This window comes from Delphinus delphis, chromosome 1 (assembly GCF_949987515.2).
Source record: "Delphinus delphis chromosome 1, mDelDel1.2, whole genome shotgun sequence".
NCBI classification, from domain to species: domain Eukaryota; kingdom Metazoa; phylum Chordata; class Mammalia; order Artiodactyla; family Delphinidae; genus Delphinus; species Delphinus delphis.
The window spans coordinates 37,629,943-37,643,829 of record NC_082683.1 but is presented as its reverse complement, the minus strand read 5'-3'; the positions used below and the strand labels follow the sequence as shown (position 1 = coordinate 37,643,829).

At 38.8% G+C, this 13,887-nt stretch overlaps 1 protein-coding gene across 5 annotated transcripts in view; it reads right to left on the bottom strand.

Moving 5' to 3' along the window:
- The window catches only part of MAST2 (microtubule associated serine/threonine kinase 2), a 208,701-nt gene that overhangs the window by 61,994 nt on the left and 132,820 nt on the right, over positions 1-13,887 (bottom strand). The window lies entirely within an intron of this gene.

Sequence of the window (13,887 nt, the reverse complement as noted above, 5' to 3'; positions counted from 1 at the left end):
CTCATTTCCTATTAACCCTATTCCTTTAACCCACTCTAGACTATACAATCATCCTCATCTTTCTTGCCTGTTACCAAGGTCACCACTGACAACAGGCAATTCTCAGTCCTTGTCTTATGTAACCTCTCAACATCATTCGACAGCTATAACTCCCTCTTCTAAAAAACAAATTGGGATATAATTTATATCGATTATTCAATTAAGTGTTCTGTTCAGTGAACCTTGAACAACTGTATACATTCATATAACACATCCAAAACAAAAGTTAGAATAATTCTATTACCCCAGAAAGTCCCCATGTTCCCCTTCCGGTCAATCCCCCAACTACTTTCTTCTATCACCATAAATTAATTTTGTTTTGCTGGATTTCCTATAAGTAGAATTACACACTATGTATTTTTTTGTGTTTGACTGCTTTTGTTCAACCTAACATCTGTGTAACTTTTCTTGAGATACTTCTTTATTTAGCTTCTAGGAGATGAGGCTTTCCTGGTCTTCCTCCTAGCTCACTAGCTGCTCACTTTTCATTCCCCTTTGCTAGTTCCTTCTCTTCCTGACCTCTAAACCATTTAGTACTCTGGGGCTCAAATGTGGAATATCTTTTCTTCTTCCCTGCACTCACTCCCTAAATGATTTTTTCCTGTATTATAACTTTAAATCTATGATGTTGATGATACCCAGCTTTTTATTGCTAACTCTGTGCTCTTACCTCTGAGTGTGAGACTCATATCCGAATACCTACTTGACATCTTTAACTGGATGTCTAAAAGGCATCTCAAATTTAACAACAGAGGTAGTGAATGTCCCTCTAAAACCTGCTAACTCCTCCCTATCTATTTCATTACATGGCACCACCATTCATCCAGATGCTCAGGCAAGTCCTTCAGGCAGAAGGAACATGATACTAGATGGAAATCTGGATCCACATAAAGAAAAGCACCAAAAATCATAAATGTGTGGGTAAATATACATCACTTGTTTTTATTTTTAAAATCTCTTCTTGGGACTTCCCTGGCGGTACAGTGGTTTAGACTCTGCGCTTCCACTGCAAGGGGCACGGGTTCAATTCCTGGTCAGGAAACTAAGATCCTGCAAGTTGCAAGGCGCAGCCAAAAAAAAAAACTCTTCTTGAATTTTAAAGGAAATATAATAATTTACTGTGGGGTTTACAACATATGTAGATATAAAATGTAGGTCAGCCAAGGCAGCAAGGCTGGAAGGGAAGAATGGACGTATACTATTGTGAGGCTCTTACATTAAGTATGAAGTGGTATAATACAACTTGAAGATAAACTAAAAGTTAAAATTTTATATTATAAATACTAATGCAACTACTACAAAAGAAAAACAAACAAAAAAAGGGAAATAAAATGGTCTCATAAAAAATACTCAGTCTAAAGGAAGGCAGAAAAAGAAGTAAGAACAAGTACAGTTGGCCCACACAGAAAACAGCAAGAGAACAGATTTTAACCCAATTACACTAATAATCACATAAAATGTAAATGTTCTAAATATCTATTTAATTAAGACAAAGACTGTCAGATTGGATAAAACAGCAGGACCCAACTATGTGCTGTTTATTACTTGTGACAGCCAAAAAACTAGAAACCACCTCAAATGTCTACTAATAGATGAAGGATAAACAAATCACAATATATCCATACAATGGACTACTACTCATCAATAAAAAGGAATGAACTATTGATTCACACAATAAATGAATCTCAAAATAATTATGCTAAAACCAAGAAGCTAGACATAAAAGAGTAAATACTGAACAATTCCATTTATATAAAATTCAAGAAAACACTAAACTAGAGTGACAGACAAAAGATTAGTGGTTCCTGACCAGAGGCCGGGGAGGTATTATAACAAGGCATAAGGAAATTTGGGAGAGCTGTAGATATGTTTATTGTCTTGACTGTACTAATGGTTTCAGAGATGCATACATGTGTCAAGACCCATCAAATTGTACATTTTAAACATGTACAGTCTATTATATTTCAATCATACTTCAATAAAGCTATAAAATTTTTTCAATATAAATAATATCAAAGTCACTCTTATGCTTAAAATTCTCCCTGTCTCACTGAGAGTAGAAGTCAATGTTCTTACAATGGCCGACAAGCTTTACGCGGTCTGGATCTCCATTACCTCTTTCCCTCCTACTCACTCTACTCTAGTCACACGGGCCTCTGCACTGTTCTTAGAATATGCCAAGTGTGCCACTGCCTCAGGGCCTTTACAAAGGAAGCTTCCTTTGCCTGTTTCCCTCGTGGCTTGCTCCCTCACCTCTTTCAGGTCTTTGCTCAAGTACAATCTCCTGAATGGATTTTCCTTTGACCATTCTACTTTAAATGGTAACACCCGCCCTCTCAAACGCTCTTTTCCTCCTTTCCTGATATATTTTCCTCAATAGCACTTACTGTTATCTAACATACTATGGATTTTGCATTCATTCTGTTTGTTGTCTCTCCTCCCATTAGAATCTTAAGCTCTATGAGATCAGGGACTTGCACAATCTTTGCTTACTGCTGTATTTCTCAGTGCCTAGAATTCAGCCTGGCACATGGCAGACTCAATAAATATTTGTTAAATGGATGAATGGATGAGTATAATTTGTTACAAGAATTATAATAAAAGAGGATACTTGCACACGTGGCACCTGTAAGGTATATCAAACCACTATGTCTAAACTCCTTTTGTATAAAAACTAAGATCTCTTAAAACTGCAGGACAGGACTTTCCTGGTGGTGCAGTGGTTAAGAATCCATCTACCAGTGCAAGGGACACGGGTTCGAGCCCTGGTCCGGGAAGATCCCACGTGTCACTGAGCAACTAAGCCCGTGCGCCACAACTACTGAGCCTGTGCTCTAGAGCCCGCAAGCCACAACTACTGAGCCCGCATGCCACAACTACTGAAGCTCTCACGCCTAGAGCCCATGCTCCGCAACAAGAGAAGCCACCGCAATGAGAAGCCCACGCACCGCAACCAAGAGTAGCCCCCACTCACTGCAACTAGAGAAAGCCCGCGTGCAACAATGAAGACCCAAGGCAGCCAAAAATAAATAAATTAATTTTTTTAAAAAAGAAAGATCAATAGTCTGTAATAACCTATATGGGAAAAGAATCTGAAAAAGAATGGATACATGTATATGTATAATTGAATCACTGTGCTTAAAAAAAAAAACTGCAGGGACAGATAATTGATTCTAATTTCATTTGTCATGATCTTATTAAAATTTAAATACAAAACAGTAAAGATCGTATTTCCAGGCCACATGCCTTTGTATGAAGGTACATATAATCTCACTTGGCAAATCTGCAACAGCTGCCAGGGGAAAAAAAGGTCAGATACCCTGGTACAGATGCCATGACTCAGCTGAGATCCAAGACAAGGAACTGCCTAATTTTTCCATTTCAACAAGCACTGGCCATTGCCCCCAGGATCCTAGAAGATAAAGGGCAGGTCTTCATTTTTTCATTCCAGAAGATTAAAGTACCAGATGTTTACAGTGTCAGCCACACTCACTCTCAGCTGATGGAAGGTAACCTGGAAGCTCCCGGAGCTGATGTTCTACTAACCACTGCAAGGACTGGGTTAAACTAGACTGCTGCCCACCACCATGCCAGTCACTTGGTCACTCAGAGCAAGGCCTGGCATTTCATCTTCCTACTTGCTTTACCACAGTCACCCCTCCATGGGTAGTGGGAGAAGGACTAAAGCACCTGTGTAATCTCTGTGAAACTTGAATTGTGGCCATATTTGAAGAGTTACCAGCCTTCAAAAATCCCTTCTCCCAGCAACTAGCAGGTACTCAAATTTGAGCCCCTGCAGGAGCTGCCGTAAATTTATTTAGGAAGTCTGTTTCCCAGTCTGAAGGAATATAGAATACGGGGTAAGATGCGTGGTTGCAGACCCCTCAGGGTCTCTAATCTCCAATCTGTCAATTCCAGAAGTCCAGCTGCTCCTAGGAATCCAAGCACTCGGTAAAGAATTGACTTGCACTTGGCTATTCCTTTCAGAATGAGGAATGAGGAAAAGACCACTTTTGTTTCATTAAGTGTGATCAATACAATAGACAAGAATTTGGGTCCATTTTAAGGTCAAGCACTTCCAGGTGTTACTTCAGAATAACAACCAGGATGATGTCCCTGTAAAGACTGAGATGCTAGAGTGGGAGAAAATGCATGTTCTCTCAGTAAATAAAGGGTGCTGCTTGGAGATAAATCCATTATTTGTCTTTTGCCTGGGTTATTTCAACAACCTCCTAACTAGTCTCTCTGGTTTACTCCTATCTCCTATTGCCAGTCTGTTCTCAACACAAGTAGCCACAGTGATCCTTTTAAGGCATAAATCAGATGATTTGCCCAAAACCTTACAAAGGCTGCTAATTTCACACAGAAACACCAAGCTACTTGGACCACTGCACTAACTGTTCCCTCCACTTGGAATGCCCTTCCCCACCTATACAATGGCAAATATCCCATACCTCCTTCAGTGTCACCTTCCACATTTCCCTATGTAACACTGTGACCTGCCCCTGAGAATCCCCCTTACTCAGCTCTCTTTGGATTAATGAAGTATTTTTTAACTTCTACTCCATTGGTTTGGAAATTATATACTGTTGTGGTTTTTTTAAAACGTAGTTATTGTTATTAAGCTTTTAATAGGCATTCTTGTCTTAACAAGAGCCTAAGTCTTAGGTCTAAGGTTAGCTAGCATCTCAACCCTCGCTTCTAAACAAAATTAGATCTTGGGACTTCTTTAGTGGCTCAGTGGTTAAGAATCTGCATGCCGATACAGGGGACATAGGTTCGATCCTTGGTCCGGGAATATCCCGCATGCTGCGGAGCAACTAAGCCCGTGCGCCACAACTACTGAGCCTTCGCTCTAGAGCCCACGTACCACAACTACTGAGCCTGCGTGCTACAACAACTGAAGCCCATGAGCCTAGAGCCTGTGCCCTGCAACAAGAGAAGCCACCGCAATGAGAAGCCAGCGCACCACAAGGAAGAGTAGTCCCTGCTCCCCGCAACCAGAGAAAGCCCGCGCACAGCAACAAAGATCCAACGCAGCCAAAAATAAATAAATAAAATAAATAAATTTTAAAAAAATGAGATCTTAACTCCAATTCTCCCCACCCCTTCCAACTTACATGTAATTTGGTCCAGTGGTTCAGGTCTATCTTGCTTTTATAATGCCAAATTAGTAATTCTTATTGTTTCATACAATAATTGCTTGCTTTGATTTACTCATACTTTCCAATTTCTTTGCTCAGCATTCTCTCTTAGATCTCACAACTTTTGTCTTTCTTTCTTCTTTTCTAAGTGATTATTTCACTGAGAATCTGATATTGATAAACCTTCTCAATTTCACAGTTTGTCTGAAAATGGCTTTATTTTTCTCAGTGACTTCCAACGATAATTACACAGGTATGGAATTCTACAACCTCTTGTTGGGAGTAACTTTTTTCTCAATATCTTAAAGATATTATTCCATTGTCTTATGGCTCCTGTTATCTCTATTGAGAAGCTTGCTCTTAGGACTGTTGTTCTTTTGTAGTTAATTTTTCTTTGCTCTCTCACTGCTTTGTTTTTTTAAACCATAATTTTTTAGGTATATTCACATACCATAGAATTCAACCTTTTAAAGTGCATAATTTAGTGGTTTTTAGTACACTCGCAAGGCTGTGCAACCGCCACTGCTAATTCCAGAACATTTTCATTATCCCCCAAAGAACCCCTGTACCCATAAAGCAGTCACTCTCCATCCCCATCTTTGCTACCCCCTTTCCCAGGCAACCACCAAAGTATTTTCTGTCTCTACGGATTCCACCTATTCTGGATATTTCAAATAAATGGAATCATATATCGTGTGGCCTTAAGTCAGGCTTCTTTCGCTTAGCATGTTTTCAAGATTCATCCATGTTGAAGTACTTGTCAGTATTTCGTTTCTTTTTATGGCTGAATAATATTCTATTGTGTGAAGAATATACAACATTTATTTATCCATTCATAAACTGATGGACAACTTGAGTTGTTTCTGCTCTTTAGATAGTTTAAATGATGTTGCTATGAGTATTTGTGTATTCGTGTGTACATTATGCTTTCAATTTTCTTAGGTAAACTTCCTTGCTCAACTCATTCGTTAGAGCTCTTTTAGCTTTTGTGGATTCTTGAAGGTTCTCTAGTTCCTTTGAAGACCTCTGTTTTTTGGTTCTGAAATTTTACTGCAATGTACCTAGATGGACATTTATTTTTACCTATTGTGCTCCATGATGTTATTTTGGTTTCTAATCAATTCTGGAAGGTCTCAATCATTATTTCTATGAATACTGCCTTTCCCCCATTTCTCTATACTCTGTTGGACCTTATTATTGTATCCTCCATATTTCTTAGTTCTCATTCATATTTTACATCTTTCCATCTCTGTGCTGCACTTTAGATAAAATTTTACTAGCTTTGTCCACAGCTCTACTATATAACCTGACTACTGAGCTTTCAAATTCAATGTTACAATGTATTTAATTCCTTGAATTCTAATTGTCATTTTTTTCAAAATATGCCTGATCTTTTAAAATTAAATGTCTTTTGTTCTCGCATTTTTGTCTCCATTTATATTTTTATTCACTTTATATATACTTATTTTACAGTTTTCATTCATAATGCTACTTTCTAAAGTTCTTAGGGGTCTAATCTTACTGTTTCTTTTTTCTTCTGATTTTCACATGTGGTGGACTGCTTCCTTGTATGGTCTATGGTTTTGTACTGTAAACTCACCTTTATTTAGTGTGGCTTTATGGGAATCTTGTGCTACCTGATTTGAAGATATGTCTTTAAAAATTTTTTGAATTTGTTTCTGACAGATTTGTCAGAGTTATTTACAGCCCAGAATCAGCTCTTAAGACCATACATATGGTATAAACTCCAGGCCTCAAATTCAGTTGAATAAAGGTCTATAGTTTAAAATTCTCAAGGAGACTTTTTTTATTTCTTATTAAGAGCCTACTTAAAACCTAGATGAGATTAAAGAACTTCCTTTCATCTCTCCATGACAGTGGGCAAACTGTTTTCCTAGTGCATTCCTACACTGAGGGTAAAGTCCTTTGAGTGTGGGGTCTCAATTCTACCCTAACTTAGGGTCTCCCTACACTAAACAAGCCCAAGGCCTCATCCTTTTTCCCCTAACGGATATCAAGACTAATACAATGTACCTCCTCCCTGGCCCTCTTTCTTGGAAGTTCCAACACTGATTCCCACTGTTGAGGCATTGTTTTCTCTCTTAGATTTAGGTCACTTGGGATTTTCCTCACATTCTATTAGCTATGCATTTAAAACAATAATTATAATAGCTAGCATTTATTAAGTGTTAGCTGTGCACTGTTTAAAGCACTGCATGTAGTATCTCACACCCTATGAAGTAGGTACTACTATAATCCACTTTATACAGACAAGGAACCTGAAACACAGAGAGGCTAAGCAGCTTGCCCTAGGTCACAATAACGCACCAATAATTTTTGAAAGCCTAATGTAACTTACTTTCTCTTTGCCCTAGGACTTTCTTAATGTGGGTCTCCATCCTAAAGATGATTGATTCAGAAGGCACATATCCAGAAAAACAAGGGCATTTTTCATAATTTGACTAACTTCAGGGGACAGAAAATGGATGGACAGAAAGGTTATTAAGAACTACCCTGGGCTTCCCTGGTGGCGCAGTGGTTGAGAGTCCGCCTGCCGATGCAGGGGACGTGGGTTCGTGCCCCGGTCCGGGAAGATCCCACATGCCGCGGAGCGGCTGCGCCCGCGAGCCATGGCCGCTGAGCCTGCGCGTCCGGAGCCTGTGCTCCGCAACGGGAGAGGCCACAACAGTGAGAGGCCCGCGTACCGTAAAAAAAAAAAAAAAAAAAAAAAAAAAAAGAACTACCCTAGGCGGGCATCTAATATACAGCATGGTGGCTATGATTGGCAATACTGTATCATATACTTGAAAGCTGCTGTGAGAGCAGAGCTTTAATTTTCTCACCATAATAACAACAACAAAATGATAATTATGTGAGGTGAAGGATGTGTTAACTAACCGTATTGTGGTAAACATTTCACAATATATATGTGTATCAAATCATCACATGGTACAGCTTAAACTTACACAATATTAAATGTCAATTATACCTCAATGAAGATGGGAAAAAAGGAAGAAAAAAAAAACTACCTTAGGGATTAGAACAGAACTTTGACAGAGCCACAAATACTGGAGAGGAGACCGGCTATGGCAGAGACTCAGCAAAGACTATGCTCTCACCAAATTCTTTAGTCATGACCATCTTGGCTACCACTGTCAACATCAACAAGGTACAGCAAAGAACTCTCTTGATCCAGACAAAATACCAAGAGGTACAGATTATCTCTACACTGGCCAATCCTGAATCCTTTCACTGTGCTGTAGAAGAAAAGACCAGCAACAATGCAAAGGAAGCATGATTCCACTCCTGGCAGAATATAAGAGCCAGACCTAAAAGTCTCAGCTACATGGTCCTGCAACAATACTAACTTACAGTGAAAAGAAATAAATTTACTTCTAAAGCTCAAATGCCAATGTCCAAGGTACCACCATGGATTAAACAGACCCATACTGCTTGGAATGAATCAGGTTTTAAAGTAAAAAACATGAGGAAAGTGGGTAACTGGCTAAATGTAAGCCAGTGTAATCTCCTTCCCTGGAATCATGTGACATAGTGGGAAGTTTCCCTAACAGGGCAGCAGCAGCATGTCCCCAACCCCAGTCTCAAGATGAAAAAAGAGTTGTGCTCACCACCTAGAAAACTAGATAGTTCTGTCATTGCTGACTGTAGTTGATGTTCACATTCCCAGAGTTCCAACTGAATAAACCTGGCAGAGAAATGTAAAAGCCCTAGAGTGGGCAATGCTTCAGAATTTGTGTATTCTAAGCGTGTCTATATTTCCAGTGCCCAGGACAGTGGCTGATACACAGTTATTATTGTTTGGATAACTAATGAATGGGAGAGAATGGTCCTGTAATGCATTCTTAAAGCAGTGTATTTCTTGGTGATAAAAGGAAAGTGGCCAATGAGACTAGAGATTTTTTCTTTGAATGGAGTACACTTCCACGACAAATATGGGCCTTGGTAAAATGAAGTAGTCTAAGGCCATCCCTAATTACACAGTGTCTGGGAAGTTGTGGTATATTTGGTTTGTCTTTACTAAGTTCCCATGGCTTCCGGATTTCTTTGGAAGTTCCAATTTATAAGCCCACTCCCAGGTTACATTTACAGACCAGTTTCTCTGAGAGACAGTAGTTAAAGAGAAACACAAAATATCTTGTAAGCATTCCATATGTTTGTCCAATATCCACGTTAAACCCTGAATTGGTAACAACCCTTCTTTTCTGCCTCCTTCCTCAATAAATAGCCCAGCTGTCTGGCCTGTGCCCAAGTTTCCATAATAGAGAAGATTAGAACACTTCTAATCTATACAAGATAGCCTCTGTATCCATGGCTGTTTCTATGAGGCAGCTATGGATACAGAGGCTACTTTTAGAACTAAGCCCCCACTTTCAGTAGTCAAACACTATATCCCAGTCATTTTTAGTGATAGTTAATTTCAACGTTCTAGGCCAGGCACTGGAAGGACTAAAATATATGAATGTAATCAATCCTTGGCTTTCAGAGGCCCACAGCTGAAGAAACTTAGATGTATGAGGGAAGACAGCTCAGGCAATATATACTGAACATAGGTGCCTTTTAAGAAGCTGGGTGTCCGGACCAGAGGGCAGACAGCAGAAGCAAGAAGAACTACAATCCTGCAGGCTGTGGAACGAAAACCACATTCACAGAAAGATGGACAAAATGAAAAGGCAGAGGCCCATGTACCAGATGAAGGAACAAGATAAAACCCCAGAAAAACAACTAAATGAAGTGGAGATAGGCAACCTTCCAGAAAAAGAATTCATAATAATGATAGTGAAGATGATCCAGGACCTCGGAAAAAGAATGGAGGCAAAGATCGAGAAGATGCAAGAAATCTTTAACAAGGACCTAGAAAATTAAAGAACAAACAGAGATGAACAATACAATAACTGAAATGAAAAATACACTAGAAGGAATCAACAGCAGAATAACTGAAGCAGAAGAATGGATAAGTGACCTGGAAGACAGAATGGTGGAATTTACTGCCATGGAACAGAATAAAGAAAAAAGAATGAAATGAAATGAAGACAGCCTAAGAGACCTCTGGGACAACATTAAATGCACCAACATTCACATTATAGGGGTCCCAGAAGGAGAAGAGAGAGAGAAAGACCCGAGAAAATATTTGAAGAGATTATAGTCGAATACTTCCCTAACACGGGAAAGGAAATAGCCATCCAAGTCCAGTAAGCACAGAGAGTCCCAGGCAGGATAAACCCAAGGAGAAACACACCGAGACACACAGTAATCAAATTGACAAAAACTAAAGACAAAGAAAAATTATTAAAAGCAACAAGGGAAAAATGACAAATAACATACAAGGGAACTCCCATAAGGTTAACAGCTGATTTCTCAGCAGAAACTCTGCAAGCCAGAAGGGAGTGGCACAATATATTTAAAGTGATGAAAGGGAAGAACCTACAACCAAGATTACTCTACCTGGTAAGGATCTCACTCAGATTCCACGGAGAAACCAAAAGCTTTACAGACAAGCAAAAGCTAAGAGAATTCAGCATCACCAAACCAGCTCTACAACAAATGCTAAATGAACTCCTCTAAGTGGGAAACACAAGAGAAGAAAAGGACCTACAAAAACAAACCCAAAACAATTAAGAAAATGGTAATAGGAACATACATATCAATAATTATCTTAAATGTGAATGGATTAAATGCTCCAACCAAAAGACACAGACTGCCTGAATGGATACAAAAACAAGACGTGTATATATGCTATCTACAAGAGATCCACTTCAGACCTAGGGACAAATACAGACTGAAAGTGAGGGGATGGAAAAAGATATTCCATGCAAATGGAAATCAAAAGAAAGCTGGAGTAGCAATACTCATATCAGATAAAATAGAAATGTTATAAGAGACAAGGAAGGACACTACATAATGATCAAGGGATCAGTCCAAGAGGAAGATATAAAAATTATAAGTATATATGCACCCAACACAGGAGCACCTCAATACATAAGACAAATGCTAACAGCTATAAAACAGGAAATCAACAGTAACACAGTAATAGTGGGGGACTGTTAACACCTCACCTACACCAATGGACAGATCATCCAGACAGAAAATTAATAAGGAAACACAAGCTTTAAATGACACAATAGACCAGATATATTTAATTGATATTTATAGGACACTCCATCCATAAACAGCAGATTACACGTTCTTCTCAGGTGCACGTGGAACATTCTCCAGGACAGATGACATCTTGGGTCACAAATCAAGCCTCAGTAAATTTAAGAAAATTGAAATCATATATATTTTCTGACCACAACGCTATGAGATTAGAAATAAATTACAGGGAAAAAAATGTAAAAAACACAAACACATGGAGGCTAAACAATACATTACTAAATAACCAAGAGATCACTGAAGAACTCAAAGAGGAAATCAAAAAATACCTAGAGACAAATGACAACAAAAACACGACAATCCAAAACCTATGGGATGCAGCAAAAGCAGTTCGAAGGAGGAAGTTTATAGCAATACAATCCTACCTCAAGAAACAAGAAAAATCTCAGATAAACAATCTAACCTTACACCTAAAGGAACTAGAGGAAGAAGAACAAACAAAACCCAAAGTTAGTAGAAGGAAAGAAATCATAAAGATCAAAGTAGAAATAAATGAAATGGAAACAAAGAAAACAATAGTATAGATCAATAAAACTTAAAAAAAAAAAAAAAGAATCTGGGTGTTGGGACTTCCCTGGTGGTCCAGTGGTTAAGTCTCTGAGCTTCCAATGCAGGGGGTGCAGGTTCCATCTCTGGCCAGGGAACTAAGATCCCACATGCTGTGTGGTGCAGCTAAAAAGAATTAAAAAAAAAAAAAAAAAAGAATCTGCGTGTCTATGGTCCACCAAAATGAAGGACTTGACTAAGAGGAAGGCAGAAGATCTGGTGAACTTATTAAAACCCATAGTGGAAAGAGGTAATGGTAATACCATGATGGCAACTATGCAAGAAGACTAGAGAATAATCAAGGTAGACTGGAGTGGAATATGAGAGGGTTCTAGGAATAATGATGGGGGTGACGGGGAGGATCATTAGATCATTTAATGTAACCTACTGCATTTTACACTTCTGATGGAAAATTTGGGGATGAACAAATGAATTCTACATAAAATATGAAGCAATGCAAAAGTGAGGTAATTATAACCCTCAAGAAAACAAAAAGTTGTAAAAGAAAACAAACATAATCACAGCATACAGTGATTGAACTAGGATAATAGTTATGAAGTCATAATTGACACTGATACAGATGAAATAATTTTTTTTGTTTGGTTTCTTCTTTTTTTGTTTTTAACATGAAATAATTTAAAGTGCTTACTTTATTTTTTTTTTTGCTGTACGCGGGCCTCTCACTGCTGTGGCCTCTCCTGTTGCGGAGCACAGGCTCCGGATGCGCAGGCTCAGCGGCCATGGCTCACAGGCCCAGCCGCTTCGCGGCACGTGGGATCTTCCCGGACCAGGGCACGAACCTGCGTCCCCTGCATCGGCAGGTGGACTCCCAACCACTGCGCCACCAGGGAAGCCCATAAAGTGCTTACTTTTGAGAAGCAAAAATTAAGGATGGTAAGAGTGGGGTAAGAGAATATCTAGTTTTCTTTTACAAGCCTTAAAGAAGTCACTGACTTTTGAAATTATGTCCATATAGTACTCCGACAAAATAAAAATTAAATTTAAAATGTGGGTGGCTTACACATATGTAAAGTGAACAGGAGGGGGATGGCTGCAGTAGGAAAAGAAATTTGTAGCAATCAGTAATGTAATAGTAGTAATTATACTGCATGTTAATTGGTACAACCATGGTTCAATTCTAAGCTACAGTAGTTTAAAGAAAACTAGTAAATGATCACCTCACATGTCAAATAAATAAATTTCGAAATTAGTTATTAGCATGCTATTCAAGGCGCTTCATGATATGGCCAGCCCCTTGCCGATCTGTCCTGATCATCATCACCTCCTCACAAATCCACTCTCTATATGCTCTACACCCCAATTATGTCTCCTCTCCCTTGCACATGCTATTGCTTCTCCTTAAATATCCTTGTCTCAGATGACTACCTGACAAATTTATGTTAATTATTCTCTTCTCAACTCACAAACTTCCTTCCCTCTAAAGCCTTCATTGAGTTCTCCAGGGCAGAATTAAAGACTGGTTTCCATACACCAGCACTGAATTTTGTATAACCTTCTATCATAGAATTTATTGTGCATCTCCACACAACTCCTACCACAAGCCAAGTAGCTCTCTACAGGCGATAACTAACAAACTTTCAAGGAACAAGTAATCCTTGTCTTATTATAAAGTTGTGCTAGAAAACAGAGTAAGTTGGAAAGCTGCCTAAGTTGTGCTATGGCATTAGTATAACTTTGATTCAAAACCGGATAACAACAGCCTAAGAAAATTATATGTCTGTTTCCTTTATAAGCATGCATGTTTTAATTCTATACAATTTTAGCAAGTTTAATTTTTAAAAATATCATGATCAAGTTGGTCTGCAAACCGCTGAAGGATCCTGAGGCCCTTTCAGAAGGACGGCAATGTCAAGTCTATTTTCATAAGAATACTGAGACATTATTTACTTTTTTTGCTGGGTGACATTTGCGGCGATGTTACAGCAGCAATAGTGGGTAAAACTTCTGGCACCTCAGCACAAATGGA